This window comes from Manis javanica, chromosome 3, assembly GCF_040802235.1.
Source record: "Manis javanica isolate MJ-LG chromosome 3, MJ_LKY, whole genome shotgun sequence".
NCBI lineage: Eukaryota > Metazoa > Chordata > Mammalia > Pholidota > Manidae > Manis > Manis javanica.
The window spans coordinates 152,538,889-152,555,585 of NC_133158.1; the positions used below are offsets into that span (position 1 = coordinate 152,538,889).

The 16,697-nt window shown below is 34.2% G+C and overlaps 1 long non-coding RNA gene across 4 annotated transcripts in view; it reads right to left on the reverse strand.

Moving 5' to 3' along the window:
• Positions 1-16,697, reverse strand: part of LOC118970490 (uncharacterized) — a 200,721-nt gene that overhangs the window by 12,218 nt on the left and 171,806 nt on the right. For 3 of the 4 annotated variants that reach the window (XR_012129443.1, XR_012129440.1, XR_012129442.1), the window contains 2 exons: positions 10,906-10,969; positions 4,326-4,366 (listed from right to left, as the gene is read on the reverse strand). This is a non-coding gene — a long non-coding RNA (uncharacterized lncRNA). Of the gene's footprint in view, positions 1-4,325; positions 4,367-6,606; positions 6,702-10,905; positions 10,970-16,697 lie in introns of all 4 variants that reach the window. The other variant, XR_012129441.1, reaches the window with a different exon arrangement.

The following is a 16,697-nucleotide window of genomic DNA, read 5'->3' on the forward strand; positions in this document are numbered from 1 at the left end:
TGGGCTGTTAAGAAAAAGGGATTTGAAGCAAAGATCATAAAGTGAATATTTATTACAGTTGAGGACATCCTTACATTTGTTAAGGATCTTATTTGATCCAAGCATCTATTTTTAGCAAGTAATTTTACTGAAACAAATTCAGCGGGAAACCCAAAAGTAAGGATTAATGATCCTGTGTGAAGGTATAAGGCAGATTTCTAAAACCAAACAAAATGAACTCACAATAAAACATTTTAGTTGTACTAATAGAACTTTTTGTTTCCTGCTCCATCTGCAAGTGACACTGTGCCCCTCTGCATATGACCTCTGTGGAAAACTCAAAGAGGTACAAGCATTAAAAAAAAGTAATTTTTTTCTCTTGCAGTGTTTTACAAAAATGACATCAAAATAAATGGCTATCCAAAAAACAAAAACACAAAAGGTACTTAAAACACAAACAAACAGACAAAGATATCACCAAAGGTACAGTTTGTTCAAGGTGGGAAAACAGCAGTTTGCTCACCTAATTTTCATATCTGTGAGGATTAAAGGTCATCATATATTTACAGTCATCAATATTTCAAAAGTCAGGGAGTTAGTAACTCAGATAAAGGGCTCCAGGCTTCACTGGTTTAGAAATTTGTGCTCTTCAGAATGTGTTTTGCTTTTTTATCTGAGGATACAAATTGTTTTTTCTCTGTTACGTGAGGGGATTAGTCAAAATGGCAACAGGACGGTATCCTTTTTGCTTCTCAGCCCCAGTTTCTGGTCAGTTTCATTCACAAGGAGTGAAGGTTTGACCATACGTATTCATTTAGCTATTTTCTAATTCAGTAACAATAATTTGATGTTTTGTTTATTTGGGTGGTTTCATTTTACTTAATGGTGATTAATAAATTAAAATTTCCTTGTTAATATGGGTAACAAAACTAGAGTCATATGAAACAAGAGCTTGATATTTTTCTCTGGAGGCTTTGTAAGGCTTCAAGGATCATAAGTTAATCACTTTTATTTGCTGGAAGTACTTTTATTGCCCTTATAATTAGGTATTTCAAGGCTGGGGTTCAGAAAACAGTCAAGGCACCCCTACTAAGTTTTGCCCACAATACTTTTAGTGTACAAGTATGTCTCTATCTCTAAGATCTCTAAGATTCCTTTCCTGCCAGAAAATGGCATTGTTTCCTACCTGCAAGTCTGGGAATCCATAAGTCATAGCACAGGTACCAGGGAGTAGTACATTGTAGCATCATTTCCATATGAGAAAAATACATTGTGTTCCTCAATAGTGGACTTATTATGCCTCAGTAAATAAGATTATTAAAACTATGCAAATAGCTTTCTTATAATAAAAAGCAACAGGACACGTTAAAGGCATTTTATCTAATACTTAAATGTTGTTCTGAGCAGTTCTGTCAACAGGGTCAATGTACCTTTCATTTCTACAAAATCATTTTTCTTAATTTTTTCCAATTATGTATTAGTTTATTTGTATATTAAGATTTTTAAGAATTTGTAATGAATTCTAAGGAGCAATTAAATATAATTTAAAGATAGCTCAAGAAGAAAGAAAAGCAAGTGTTCTAAAAGTTTTATTTTAAAAAGTAAATATTAGCACAATTAAGTTTTCTCTTCACAATCATCAGTCTGAGGTAGACTTCTTCACTTGATCTGGGGTTATTTGGTAGTCTACTATCGCAAAGTCACCTGCATCTACACAGAAGTGCTAGAAATCCTGTCTGAGAGGCATCTGTTTCTGAGCTAGGGATACCTGTATGCCTGAGGATGTTCCATACAGAATTAATAGTTAAGAGTGTGTGGTAAAGTTCTTTTCTCAAGTCATTGTTTTGATGTTTCTTCCAGTATTCTGAAGCATGGCACAGGGGCCCTTAGGCAAGTGTGAGGGAAAAGCAGAAACTGCTATTTGTTTATAAGACTGAAAGGCTATGTTTATTTTAATTATGAACAAAATAAGAATGGAGAAGAATAAAGTCTCCCACTGAAGCTTCCTACAAATCAATTTTTTAATGTTTAGTAAATGATTACCCTGAAGATAAGAATATATTATTGACAGGCCACTGACAAATCTTTAGGGTCTTTCATTTATTCTCTGTGTATTTTCCTTGCTACCAATTGACAAGCTATTTCAAACCTAGAAACTAACTCTCTTTATAATCAGCTTATCAATAGTTATTGTGGCAATCTTTGGGAACATTAATATGACTATTTTTATTCACTCTAAAAAGTGCAAATGTACTGAAACATATTTGCCTTGTGTACAATTACTGTGGGGAAAAGGAGCTTCTCTTTTGATTTGTCAGTTGTTCTTATATTTTGAGCCTGGCGAACAGGACAGATTTGACAGTAGTGTTGAATGAATTAAAACTGTGGCATGATCATATATATATATATATATATATATATATACACACACACATATACACAATTATTTTTAGCATCCCTCCTTTTATAAAGTAAGAGAGAAAATTCTTGATGTTGTTCAGTAGTTTTCTGGGTGTAAAAAATACCTTGATAATTGTTATTCTGGTTCTGAGGGCTGAGTGTCATGAGATTTCAAAGATAATAAGAGGTAATAGAAGTTTTAATATTCAGTTGGGTTAAAAATAAACATAGCAGTGAGTAACGAGAAATATTGGGAAATCTAGCCTTTTCAGAAGTGAAATCTTGTTAAAAATCTACTCAAAAACATAAAAAAGTACAAAAAGAAATCAGCAGGCTCTTGAGTCAGATTGTTTTAATGATTATAAGAAAGCTTTGCTGTCCAAGTAGAGAAAGAATGTAATGCTGCTTATGAAGCAAGAGCTGCCTGTAGATTCAAAGATCAATTTTCCTTTGAATTTTTTTCTTTATTACCTGTACACTCCCTTTAAATATGTCAATAACTATATTTTTAGATACACATCAATGCACAAATAATTAAAGGCTGTTTTTTAGATTACTGCAGGATACAAATTGCTTTCTTCCTCTCTTTGCGGCAATAGACTTGGTCAAAATGGCAAAGAACAAGGAGTCAACTTTTATTCTCATGTGAGATACAGAAAAGATAGGAGGAGTCCAATATACTTTCCTGTATAGTTTCAAAAATTATACATGTTAAGCTCTTAAGTATAAGCCTCCTTTCTGAAATGAGCACACCAGACTTATATTACTATCAGTTTGGTAGATGAATAAACCATAAACTAAAAAAGGTAAGTGCCACCAACAACAAAAGTTCCTAACTGTTCATACTAGTTTAAAATGGTAAGCATGAAAGATTCCACTTACGCATCTAGTAAATTCCATTGTATAACAAGCCAAAAGGGAAAATGACCTAGTTTAAATATCCCCAGGGAAAGATCAAGAATACTCATTCAGTACAATTTTTATGCATCAAATCACAAAGGGTACATACCCTTAAAAATCATAACAATTGAAATATACTGAATTGGCAAATAGGTTTAAGAAGGGCAAAAAACCTTTGGAAGTGGAAATTTATATGTATATACTTTGTAGATACTCCATATATATATATTTAATAAATGTATATATATATGTATGTCTACATATATATATACTTTGTTATGTATGCAGATAGTGTCTATACTTTGTTAACTAGACATACTTTAAAACATCCTGCAATGCTACTTCCAGGGTTGAAAAAGGGAAGGGAAGGGAAAAGGGGATATACAAATTTGTCTGATGCAATTGGGCATGCCCTATAAATTGTGATTCCTGTCTATCCCACAATAACACAAGAACATATTTTAAAATAAAATATGCCTGGTCATTTCAACAAATTATTCAAAGTAGCCCGAGTTGTGTCAGAAAAATAAAGTACCCACATCACTGCTTTATGATAATTTTTAGACCTTAACCTTCTCTGGAAAAAAACTGAGGTGGGGGTAAACAAGGGAGTGGGAGCATAACGAGAGATTCTTTGGAAGCATGATTCTGCAGAACATTTAATGTGACTTGTTTTACAAAATGAGGAATTTTTAAATGGAATCTAAGTATTAAAGAGATTATTTGAAATTTTTAAATCAAAAGAGAATGGCTCTCCTTCTCATCTATTATTAATTACCAGATTAGGATTTGCACAAATGGAAGTAAATCGCTTTCTTTCATAAACCATCTTTTGAATAAACATACAACTTCAAAAAAAGGCAGTCAGATTAAATACCTCATGTATTGGAAGTGGGCCTGGGACTAAGCATCTTTGATCAAAAGAAGACCACCCCCCTAAAAAACAATGCTGAGGAGTTACATCAGCAGGATAGCAGAACAGGAGCTTCCAATGCTAATATCTCCATAGAAGCACTAATTTAACAACTGTCCATGGAAGAAAATACCTTCATGACGGATCTGGAATCCAGGAGAGAGGTTACAGCACCTGGGTGAACACAGGAAGGTAAGAAGATACATTAAAAAGGATAAAACCCCTCAGAGTACAGTGCCAACAGAGATCGCCACGGCTCACAAGTTCTCCCCGGGGGAAGGGAGACAAAGTGAGTGGCAGACCTCACAGCAGACCCTGGCACCAGGCCTGCCCACTGGTGACCCTGGCAGCCAGCCCACCCAGAATCTCTGGCTAGGCTGAATGGTGAAGGGCTTTCCCTGCCAAAGCTAGTCTGCTAAGACTGAAAGAGTGTCTCTTCTTCAAATCTGCAGAAGCCAATACAAGGCTCCCAGGACCACAGAGAATCAGGGAAACATGACACCACAAAAGAACACAATAAAGACCCAGTAACTGGGCCTAAAGAAATGGAGTCTTACTACCTGACAAAGAATTAAAAATAGTTGTGTTAAAGAAGCTCTGTGAGCTATAAGAGAACATAAATAGACAACTAAAGGAAATCAGGAAAACAATATATCAGAACTTTACATACAAAAGCAAAAAATGATGTACCAGGTAGATGAGAATCATCTATGATGCTCAAAAAACTATTGAATTTCCTTATATATTACATTAATGTTTATAAAGTTGAGTTTTCAAAGACTATACAGATATTTTTAAGACATTCCTAAGTCACGGGCATTATACAGGATGAAAACAAATTTAGATTCCTTTGAATAAAACAAATATTTAATAGTAAAATAAGTCTATCTCAAAGTATCTGGGTTCCAAGCACTCACCATACTAATATGTATTGTTTTAAATTCTGATTTCAGTAAAAACAGTTTTGCTGCTATATAGATAGGAAACTTCCTGAAAACATCTATCTTCATGTTTTCATACTTTCAAGTTAAGCTCTTTGGGAGCCTAAGAAAAACAATATGAGACAGAGGAGCATGGATAAAAACAGCAGGCCAGAGGAGGATCAGATGATCAGAGCAGAGTCATTATGGAAAATAAAATGTGTTTAAATGTCCTACACTTGGGGAAAGAAAAGCACTTAGAAAATCATAGTAAGTGGGGATGTCATTGTAAAACCACAATGTATTTAATCTTTAAATATAAATAGTTCTGCGTATACATACGCACATACCATTTTCTAGCTTTGTCAACTAAAAAAGCCTAGAAATGATTTAAAATAACCATCCCAAGAGCAATAAGCATTTTAGGTGTCCAGAAAGTGACCTTGAAATAACATTTCAAAGTGAAAGAAAACACAACTTCTTGAAAAAATGACTGTTTCCATGCAAAAAATGTACTAGTTGAGCCAAGAACACCTTGTTGTACCAGATAATAAAGAAGTTGTCAAGTATAAGGGTCATGTCAAAAGGATGCAGAAGCCAACTGAAAGTGTCTCCAGTATCTAGAAGGTATTATGTTCAGTGAAATAAGCCAGGCAGAGAAAAACAAATACCGTATGATTTCACTTATTTGTGGAATCTAAAAATGAAGCAAAACAGAAAGAACAAAACAGCAGTAGACTCATAGACACTGAGAAGTGACTAGTGGTTACCAAAGAGGAGGAGTAGGGGCGGGTGAGTGGGGAGGGTGAGGGGGATAAAGGGGCACAATAATTAGCAATCACAATATAAGTTGATCACAGGGATCGTAGTAAAGCATGGAGAATATACTATGAATATATCAATGATTCTGTAACATCTTTCTACTTTGATAGATAGTAACCACACTAGATGGGGTGAAAATTTAATAATATGGTAACTTTTGAACCACTGTGTTGTACGTTTGAAACCAGTATAAGATTGTGTATCAGCAATACTTCAACAACAACAAAAAAGTGGTTCGCACTGACCAGATATGGAACAGTTCAAGCTTTAGTATGGGAGAGAACTGTAATGTATTGAAGCCCATTAATAATGTTTAAATCTCTGGGTACATATTTAAAAAGTAGACCAATAAGCTAGGCACCTTCTAAGAATGACAGTGAAGCAATTCATCATTTTGAACACTGTATGTAAAGGGAACCAATCAAGAATTCATTCTGACTATATCCTATGAACTGTTATTACTGGTCAATCTAGGAGTACGTAAGAGGAAAACACTCTTCAAAAATCATTAGAGCTAACAAATTTAAAAAGTGTTACAAATTGAATATCTTTTTTTCTATCTTAATTGGGATTAATAGGCCTAAGCACCACACATCAACAGTTGCTAACAACAGAAAAAAGCAAAAACCAGGCAGCACGTGTCTTCTGATGAAAGAACACAACTTCACCTACCGTATGGTCGACGATACGGAACCTGAGTCTGATTCAAGACTTTTAATGCAGCCACCGATTTGCAGGAAGTACAGAAGATGAAGGAACATGTTGAACTACAGCACAAGTGCAAGATGAATATATAAAAATTGTATTTCTCTATACTAGCAATGAACAGCTCAAATAAAATTAAGAAAACAGTTCTGGGTACAACAACATAAAAAAGAATAAGATATCAGGAATAAATTTACCAAACGAAGTATAAAACATGTCCTCTGAAAAGCATAAAACATTATTGAAAAAGATTGAAGAACACCAAAATAAACAAAAAGTTCTCTATTCATAGGTCTTTTCTCCCTCATAGCTTAGTCAAGAAAATATAACGTTCCATTCTTTATCTTTGATAACTTCTTTTAACATAAGAGAATAGAAAAATAAGTTATTTCTTTTTAAGAGTTCCTACAAATAAAAATGACAGCTCTAAGATCTTACAATTTATAAATAAGAAAGTAGATAAAAGTGAAGATAAGATAAAACATTATGCCTGTTATTGAGGAAGTCTTGCTTTAAGAATTCCCACTGCCAATATGAGTGCAGATTAGTGCAAACTTTTTGGAGAAAAACAACTTTATTAAGAGATTGACAAATACTTTTGTTCTTTGATCCAGTAATTTGTATGCTTTCCCGGGTCTACTAAAAACAGAAGGCTTTTATGGACAGAAATTACTGTGTACAATATCCATCATAGCTGTATTTATAAGATGGTATTGGAAACAGTTCAATAAGACAGGAATGTAAAAAGTAAGATATGATACAGTTATGGGATATAATGTTATATAGTCACTGAAAAAAGAAAAGAACATATTTAAAAAATGTTTAGAAACATGAAAAATTTAAGATGTTAAGTGAAAATAATCAGAATAAAAACACCTTTATATAATCTCACTGATATAAATATGCATGGAAAACAAGGGAAAACTATTAATGGAAGTATTAATAGTGGTCACCTTTAGATGATGGGAAGAAATTCATGAGAGGTTTCCTTCTTTTCAACATAAACACTTTTATACAATGAATATATACTAAGTATAAAGTTAAAACATACATACACAAATAGGATTTTAATGAAAACAAATGATAGGAAAAATAACCCACCTCAAAAAACAGATATATTATTTTTTAATAAAATTTGCTTGACTATTGTGTGGCATCTTGTCTGAATAAATGGATAATCATTTTTACCCCATCCTAATCTTTTCAACTTTATACTCAAAGTGACCTATAGTTTATAATTTTGAGAATATTAGGAAATAAACTTTTTTTCCAAATATGTTCATAAAGGAGTATGCATCATTCATAGACATAACTCCAAAAATGATTGCTAAAAATCAATATTATTTTAGGCAGAATTCCATTTTTCAGCAATCACATGCAAGTTAAGAAAAATCAAATCCAAATGTTACTGATTCATTTACACTTTCATTATCAAATTACTGAATCCACTTCTAGGGGAGATTTGGTAGTTTTGAAGCACTTACATATCATTAGCATATATTTTCATCAGTATTGTTTTATTATCTCAAATAACAGTCTATTTGCTGTCTCATAGTTACAGAAAGTTTGATTTATGGCTGAGAAATTTCCTTTCAAAATATAATTTTCATTATTCAATATCAAAAAGAAAAGGTCTGCTTAAAGTGCAAAAAGTCAAAATGCTACATTGTTACATTTATATTATAAAAGGTAAATATACATTAACCATAAAAGGGAATGCAAAAGCAAAATATGGTACAGCTGTGGGATACAATGTTAGATAGCCTCTAAATAAAAAAATACATCTTCAAGGAATGTTTAGTAACATGAAAAACATTTAAGGTAACATGCTAAGTAAAAATAATCAAAACAAAAACAACTTTACATCATCTCAATGATGAAAAACACAGGAAAAATGTTAATGAAAGTATTAATGGTGCTTATGGTTAGGCAATGGAAAGATGCAGTACTCTTGAGACTGAATTTTTGAGACAGAAATTTTTATCTCTTTGATGCCATTCATCTATCCATTAAACAAAATGATTGAGTATCTGGCTAGGATAGCATTTTGCAAACTTTTATGTGCTTATTAACGGCATGTTGAGCAGAGTCTCTCAGAACTTGAGAGAGGAGCAGCTTTTCTCTTTTGTTGAAGCTACCAAAATTTTGGTAAGTGAAGATGTGATCAAACAAGTCTATAAAAACTGGATTATATTTAAATGTTCACACTTAACACAAAAATTCTAATACAGTATAACTGGGTTCTTCCCAAGATAATTTGATTTATAAAAATATTAATTCATCATACAAGATCCATTACAGGCACAAACATGATGAAGTTTGTCATTGTTTACACAATCAGAATAACTATGGAATTGCATGTAAAACTTAATTACATGTAAACTTTATTTTACATGTAAAATTTACAGGCAGCACCAGAGTTTAACCCAGGATACCTGGGCTCTGATGCGGTTGTCCTTCTCACTGCAGAAAACTTTAAGGTGGTAAAACTCCCTGACTGGCACAGACAGCAAAAATGTTTCTCAGACTCTCTTTAAGCATTTAGGCTAGCAGCTACAGGGCGCATGGCTTCAGAGGAGACAGTAAGTGAAGAGACCAGAGAGTAATGTGATAACTAGTTGAGGTAGCACTGAAATAGGAGTCCTATGCCTTCCAAGACCGCGGAGTCACAGGAAATGCCAAAGGATAACCATCCACACAAAGGCCTCCTCAGGTTTCCATAAGTCTGTCTAAATAAAGGAGGAAATCATCAAGATATACAGGAAAATATTGTATGGACTTCTCACAGCTCAGCCTAGATGTCACCTCTCAAAGAGTTTTTCCTTTATAGACAGTATTATAGAGGTACAAAGATACCAGATGCATCACTTGAAACCAAATAAACAATACAGATGACCATTTCAATTGCAAAATAGAAGCCTGAAGCATTTATCATTAATAATGCTGCTCAAAATGTAGTTCTCAGACAGCAAGATAGGCATCACCCAGAAGCTTATAGAAATACAGATTACAGGCCACTCCAGACCTATCCCATTCTGCATTTTAACAGTATAACCAGGTAACTCATAAGCATATTAAAATTTGAGAAATGCTATCCTGGGCAGATACTCCATCAGTCGTTTAATGGACAAATGAATGCGGTCATATAGATAAAAGCTAAGGAGTATTTCAGTCTCAAAAATTCAGAGCAAGGTGATCAGTATTTGCTTCCTTACTTAAACTGCAGTTTACAATAGTCTAATTGAACATTTTTAAAAGGGATAATTATTCAAGTTACCAAACCTATAGGTATAAAACTATAGAAAAGTTTTATCTTTATTGAATGTAGGGTAAGCTTAAAATGTGCTAAATGTTGTAGAAAATATAAAAAAGAAGAAAGTATGATAGCCTCAGAGATATGATGACCTGGTCAGAAGCCTAAAAACACCCAGAAAAGTACATTTTATAATAATATGAGTTTCATAAATATATTATGTATATTATATATATATGTATGTTTGTGTGTGTGTATATATATAAATATATATATATGTATTTTTGAATGTAGTAAATACAAAGGTAACTAGTAAACTAAAAATACACGCCTTCCTAGATACAAATGATAAATAAATCAAACAGGAACATAAAGAGAATACATCTCACAGGTAAAATCATATAAACACAAAACACACATAATTACAAAACATCATGACAATTTTATACCCAAACATAAATGTTAAAGGACTTCTCTTATTTAAAGAAAACAATTTTCAATTTGGCTCACAAAACAAGACCCAAATAAATGTTGCCTACATGAGAGAACACAGAGGTAAAGTGATTCAAAGAGGCTAAAATGTAAAGGAATGGACTTCTGCTTCCAGGAAGGTGGAACAGACACACACATTTCCCTGTTTCACTAAAAGTACAACTAAACATCCTAAGCATTCCATATAAAAGAAATGTAAGTCTCTGAAAGGTGTAAAGAAAAAGGCAGACCAGTGAGGGAGCTCCAGATCCATGGGACAGATAGCAATGAGCTCCTTGGGTTTTCTTCTTGGCTTGTAGATCCCAGACTTGGAGCTGAAAAAAAAACAGCGACCTAGAAAAGCCAAGAGGCACAGACGAAACATATAAAAACTGGGTATCCCCAGCCAAAGGATCAGGAAACGGGCAGCTTAGCAGAGCAGAAAAACATAGACAGTAACCACTCTAATCCAGTCAAACAAAAACTGGAAAGAAAAAAACCCTGAAAAAAACAAAATATCTATGATTGAACCCCACGCCTACCAGAACAGGACAAGTGGGGAGCTTCGACTTCCACCCTCATGTGCTTCTCCACACAGAGCAAAGCCTGTAAAAGACATCAAGGGCAATCAGCTCGTCATGTAAACAGAACTCTTAGTGTTTCCTTTTATCAATACTGTTTGTCTGGGGCACCAAAATTCAGGATCTCTGCCCACCCCATCATGTTGGCCTTTGCACTGATCCGTGGGATGCAACAGATCCCTCTCATTTAGGCAGTAGCCATTTGGACACCACCTTGATGCCCCCACACCCTAAAATTACACACAAAATTATATAGTCTCTAAATGGGCTTTAACTTTTATTTCCCATGTGTTTTTAAAGTTGTTGAAACAATACCATTTTTACTAGACTACTTGTTGAAAAGGGAAAAACATGGAAAATAAATAAAAGCTAATATTCAACACGTTAAAAACCATTGCTATTGAATATTTGAGAGTTACTTGTTAATGTAAGGGGAAATTTGACCCAAGCTACTGCAAATAATTTTCAAATGGTACTGCATCATAATATTACCAAAAGTTGGGAATTATAGTAAAATACTTATTTTCTGATCATGTGAAATTTCTCAAAGAGATCCAGACATACTGTAATATTACTTCAGGAAAGGTTGTATTAAAAGATATTTTCAAAGTTCTCAAAAAAATTTAGGTCATATCTTATATCTGATGAAATGAAGTATTTCCTGAATTTCAAAAGCAATGCTACATTGATATCATCTGCTCAACTATCAGATGACTTTGCGATAATATCTTTATAAAAGAGAATCCTATTGCTTTATGAATCCTTGGATATGACACCAAAGGCAAGACACTAAAAGAAAAATTAGACAAACTGAACTTTAAGAAAATTTTTAAAATTTGTGAATCAAAAGATAATATTAACAGAATAGAAAGGCAACCTACAGAATGGGAGAAAAGATTTGCAAATCATATATCTGATGAGAGATTAAATCCAAAATATAGAGAATTCCTAAAACTTGAAAAGACAACACTGAGTCAAAGGTGGGCAACAGGCATGAATAAACATTTCTCCAGAGAAGATACACAAATGTCCAATAAGCATGTGTAAATATGCTCAATGTCACTAATCACCGTGGAAATTAGCATGTAGTCACACAGAAGGGGTATAACATGATTTTTTAAATGAATAAAGGAACAAAAAGATGAATTGAAGTACAAGAAATTTGGTAAGGGAGTTTTACAACAAATGTGACTGTGATATAGCTAGTGTATATCACAATCAACATTTTTAAAATATTCTCTCTGTTATTATAGGGGTATTCTTGACTTGGTTTGCCACACTTTCAAGAAGAAAAGAATGATTTCATGATCAATAAACTTCCAAGCCTAGGACTTTTGAATGGTCAGAAAACTTAAAACTAATTACAACAAAGAGAGTGAACACCAGGAGAAAGGAATAAAGACAAATAGGAAAAAGGAGATATTTCTCTGACAAAAAAAAAAAATGACAGATTTTATCTAGACATAAGACACAGATTTTTTTCAAATTCAAAAATCTTCCTTATGACTTCTACTGATTATTTTTCTGTTTCTGCTCTTTCATCTCGGCACAAAAGTAGAAGTCTCAGTGTACCATTACATTGTCTAAACACTAAACTAATATTAATTTCTAGACCAAACACACTGAGCTAAGATTTCGATCAGGATACAAAGGCTTGTCCAAAAGTATCTCCAACTGCTTACCCATCACAAACCAATGCATAATAAGAAATATTTAGAATTTGGGTATACATAAGCTTTGCACAGAGGAGTCCAGGATTTTATTATAAACAGGCCACATTCCTTCAACTCTAAGTCAAAATGTGTTTACAACTAAGAAGAGAGGAGTATTTGTACAGGTAGGAGCAGACGAAGATAATAGCGCCGGGCACATGGCAGATGGTAGAAAAATACTTGTTAAATAGCTCTGTTGATTATTTGTGGTTGAATAAAATAAAAAAACCCGTATTATCAAGTCCCCCCAACAGCCATTACAATCACTGTCCGTCAGCATAGTAAGATGCTATAGAGTTATTACTTGTCTTCTCCGTGCTGTACTGCCTTCCCCATGACCTACCTATATTGTGAGTGCTAATTATAGTGACCCTTAATCCCCTTTTCCCTCCCGCCCCACCCACCCTCTCCAAACCTTTTCCTTTGGTAACCTCTCGTTCTTGGAGTCTGTGAGTCTGATACTGTTGTGTTTCTTCAGTTTTGCTTCGTTGTTATACTCCACAAATGAGGGAAATCATTTGGTACTTGTCTTTCTCCACCTGGCTTATTTCACTGAGTATAATACCTTCTAGCTCCATCCATGTTGTTTCAAATGATAGGATTGTTTTCTTCTCATGGCTGAATAGTTCTCAATTGTGTATATGTGCCACATCTTCATCTATTCATCTACTGATGGATACTTAGGTTGCTTCCACATCTTGGCTATTGTAAATAGTGTTGCAATAAACATAGGGGTGCATATGTCTTTTTGAAACAGGGATCTTGCTTTCTTCTGGTAAATGCCTAGGAGTGGAATTCCTGGGTCAAGTGGTATCTATTTTTAGTTTTTTGAGGAACCTCCATATTGCTTTCCACAAAAATTGAACTAATTCTCAGTCCTAGCAGCAGTGTCAGAGGGCTCCCCTTTCTCCACATCCTTGACAGCAATTGTTGTTACTTGTCTTTGGAAGTTGGCTATGCTAACTGGTGTGAGGTGATATCTCATGTGGTTTTAATTTGCATTTCCCTGATGATTACCAATATGGAGCATCTTTTCATGTGCTTGTAGGCCATTTGAATTTCTTCTTTGGAGAAGTGTCTGTTCAGATCCTCTGCCCATTTATTCATTGGGTTATTTGTTTTCTGGGTGTTAAGGTGTGTGAGTTCTTTATATATTTTGGGTGTTAACCTCTTATCAGATAAGTCACTTATGAAGATATTCTCCCCTATTGTAGGATGCCTTTTGTTCTGCTGATGGTATCCTTTGCTGTACAGAAACTTTTTAGATTGATGTAGTCTCATTCATTCATTTCCACTTTTCTTTCCCTTGCCTGAGGAGATGTGTTCAGGAAAAAGTTGCTCATGTTTATATTCAAGAGATTTTTGCCTATGTCTTCTTCTAAGAGTTTTATGGTTTCGTGACTTACATTCAGGTCTTTGAACATTTTGGGTTTACTTTTGTGTATGGAGTTAGACAATAATCCAGTTTTCATTCTCTTACATGTAGCTGTTCAGTTTGCCAACACCAGTTGTTGAAGAGGCTGTCATTTTCCCATTGTATATCCATGGCTCTTTTATCATACATTAATTGGCCATATATGTGTGGGTTTATATCTGGGCTCTCTGTTCTGTTCCATTGATCTATGAGTCTGTTCCTGTGCCAGTATGAAATTGTCTTGATTACTGTGGCTTTATTGTAAAGTTTAAAGTTAGGGAGCATTATCCCCCTGCTTAGTTCTTCCTTCTCAGGATTGCTTTGGCTATTTGGGGTCTTTTGTGGTTCCATATAAATTTTATAACTATTTGTCCTAGTTCATTGAAGAATGCTGTTAGTATTTTGATAGGGATTGCATTAAATCTGTAGATTGCTTTAGGTAGGATGGCCATTTGGACAATATTAATTCTTCCTATCCATGAGCACAGGATGTATTTCCATCAATTGGTGTCTTCTTTAATTTCCCTCATAAGTTTCTTATAGTTTTCAGGGTACAGGTCTTTCACCTCTTGGTTAGGTTTATTCCTAGGTATTTTATTCTTTTTGATGCAATTGTAAATGGAATTGTTTTCCTGATTTCTCTTTCTGCTTGTTCATCATTAGTACAGAGGAATGCAACAGATTTCTGTGTACTGATATTGTATCCTGCAACTTTGCTGAATTCAGTTATGAGTTCTAGTAGTTTTGGAGTGGATTCTTTAGTATTTTTTATGTACAATATCATGTCATCTGCAGTGACAGTTTAACATCTTTCCTATTAATCTGGACGCCTTTTATTTCTTTGTGTTGTCTGATTGCCATGGCTAGGAACTCTGTTACTGTGCTGCATAAAAGTGCTGAGAGTGGGCATCTTTGTCTTGTTCCCAATCTTAGAGGAGAAGCTTTCAGCTTTTTGCTGATAAGTATGATGTTGGCTGGGGGTTTGTTGTATATGGCATTTAATATATTGAGGTACTTGCCCCCATACCTATTTTTGTTAAGAGTTTTTATCTTGAATGGATGTCGAATTTTGTCAAATGCTTTTCCAGTGTCTTTTCAGATGATCATGTGATTTTTGTCCTTTTTGTTGTGTTCTTTTTGTGTGATGTTGATGGATTTTTGAATACTGTACCATCCTTGAATCCCTGGAATGAATCCCACCTGATCATGATAAATGATCTTTAGAATATATTTTTTAATTCACTTTGCTAATATTTTGTTGCATATTTTTGCATCTATGTTCATCAGGGATATTGGTCTGTACTTTTCTTTTTTTTGTGGTGTCTTTGCCTGGTTTTGGTATTAGAGGGATGCTGCCCTCATACAATGAGTTTGGAAGTATTCCCTCCTCTTCTACTGTTTGAAAAACTTTAAGGAGTATGGGTGTTAGGTCTTCACTAAATGTTTGATAAAATTCAGTGGTGAAGCCATGTGGTCTGGAGGCTTTGTTCTTAGGTAGTTTTTTGATTACCAATTCAATTTCGTTGCTGGTATTTGGTCTGTCAGATTTTCTGTTTCTTCCTGGGTCAGTCATGGAAGGTGTATTTTTCTAGAAAGTTCCAATTTGTTAGCATATAATTTTTCATAGTATTCTCTAATAATTCTTTGTATTTCAGTGGTGTCTGTATAGTGATTTTTCCTTTCTCACTTCTGATTCTGTTTATGCATGTAGACTCTTTTTTTCTTGCTATGTCTGGCTAGAGGTTTATCTGTTTTGTTTATTTTCTCGAGAAACCAGTTCCTGGTTTCATTGATTCTATTTTTTTTATTCTTCTCAATCTTATTTATTTCTTCTTTGACCTTTATTATGTCCTTCCTTATACTGATTTTGGTCTTCATTTGTTCCCATTTTTCTAGTTTCATTAATTGTGAGTTTAGACTTTTCCTTTGGGATTGTCCTTCTTCCTTGAGGTAAGCCTGTATTGCAATATACTTTCCTCTTAGATCTGCCTTTGCTGCATCCCACAGGTTTTAGGCTGTTGAGCTATTGTTTTCGCTTGTCTCCATATATTGCTTGATCTCTGTTTTTACTTGGTCTTTAATCCACTGATTATTTAGGAGCATGTAGTTAAGCCTCCATGTGTTTGTGGGCTTTTTTGTCCTCTTTGAATTGTCTATTTCTAGTTTCATACTTTTGTGGTCTGAGAAATTGGTTGGCACAATCAATCTCTGAATTTATTGAGGCTTTTTTGGTGGTCTAGTGTGTGATATTTCCTGGAAAATATTCCATGTACACGTGAGAAGAATGTGTATTCTGCTACTTTTGGGTAGAATGTTCTGTAGATGTCTGTTAGGTCCATCTGTTCTAAAATGTTGTTCAATGCCTCTGTGTCCTCACTTATTTTATGTCTGGTTTATCTGTCCTTTGGAGTTGTGGTGTGTTGAAGTCTCCTAAAATGAATGCACTGCATTCTATTTCCCCCCTCAATTCTGTTAGTATTTATTTCACATATTTAGGTGCTCCTCTATTTGGTGCATACATATTTATAATGGTTATATACTCTTGTTGCCTGGCCCCTTTATCATTATGTAATGTCCTTCTTTATCTCTTGTTACTTTCTTTGTTCTGACGTCTATTTTGTCGGATA